This window comes from Mus pahari, chromosome 1 (assembly GCF_900095145.1).
Source record: "Mus pahari chromosome 1, PAHARI_EIJ_v1.1, whole genome shotgun sequence".
NCBI lineage: Eukaryota > Metazoa > Chordata > Mammalia > Rodentia > Muridae > Mus > Mus pahari.
This window is the reverse complement of record NC_034590.1, coordinates 96677065-96678406: the sequence shown is the minus strand read 5'-3', so window position 1 is coordinate 96678406 and position 1342 is coordinate 96677065.

The window sequence follows — 1342 nt, the reverse complement described above, 5'->3', positions numbered from 1 at the left end:
AGTGCCAGCTAAGGGTTGGAGAGATGGCTTTCCCAGAACATTCCAAGCTTAGTTCATTTTAGGAGCTGTGGATTGGGGCTGGAGAGATGGCTCAGTGGTTAAGAGCACTCACTGACTGCTCTTCTGAAGGTCCTGAGTTCAGTTCCCAGCAACCACATGGTGGCTCACAACCATACATGAAATAAATAAGTAAATCTTTTTTTTTTTTTTTTTTAAAAAGAGGCTGGTCCTAAAAAAAAAAAAAAAAAAGGAGCTGTGGATTGGAGCTGTTTTCCTCCAGAAGTCCCTTCTTCCCATGGCCCATGGCTGGCTCCCTCTCTCCGTCAGGGCTCATCTTCTCAGGTCAGCCTGTAAGAAAGAGCATTTCCTATCTGCTCCACTTTCAGCCTATAGGACAGAGCATTTTCTATCTGCCCCACTGCTCCACAGTGTCTCAGGAGAAGTCAGTTTAAGTGAGACTCACAAACCCAGGTCTAAACGTTCATCCCACAGGGAAGAATGTCCAAGGGGCAGTTGTCCAGGATATGAGTGAGAATTCTGGGAAAGAAACTGTGTCTGCAAAGACTGACTAACTGATTAGAACTGCAGCTGTATAGCACTGGCTGCGCTTCCTGTGGGCTTTGGCTTGATTTCCAGCACCACGAGGCACAGCAGTACATAGCACATTAGGTCCAGGAGATCTGATGCCTCCTGCTGGCTTCCTCAGGCATGGCACATAAGTGGTGCATGATCATACAAGCAGGCAATACACCCATACACATAAAATTTGGAGCGAAAAAAAGTGGTAGCACATATCTTTAGTTCCAGAACTTAGAAAGCAGAGGCAGGCAGTGCTGGGATTAAAAGCGCGCACCACCACTGCTCTGTGAGAGATGGAATCTTTAGTCCCTTAAACAGTGACCCTTGCCCAACTCTGTATCAGACTAACATCCTGCGACTAACAGATAAAAACCGCGGTATCTATTCCCTCAGAACACTAGCTTCCACTAACCCAGAAGCTAAGAATGTCATCAGACAGCCGCTAAGGCTTCCCCTCTGTAGCCGCCTCTCTGATGTTGCCACCCATGCATTTTAAACAGCTCGGATTTGACTTTCTTTGACATGTTACTGTAAATGTCACAAATCTGCTTCCACTGGGGACCTGGAACCTGAGGTAACCTAGCCCCGTGTTCCTCCAGCCACACTCACTCACTCAAATTCAGCTGTAGAATAAACTATCACTCTCCTAGAAATGAGAACTATGATGATCTTCTTCTTCTTCTTCTTCTTCTTCTTCTTCTTCTTCTTCTTCTTCTTCTTCTTCTTCTTCTTCTTCTTCTTCTTCTTCTTCTTCTTCTTCTTC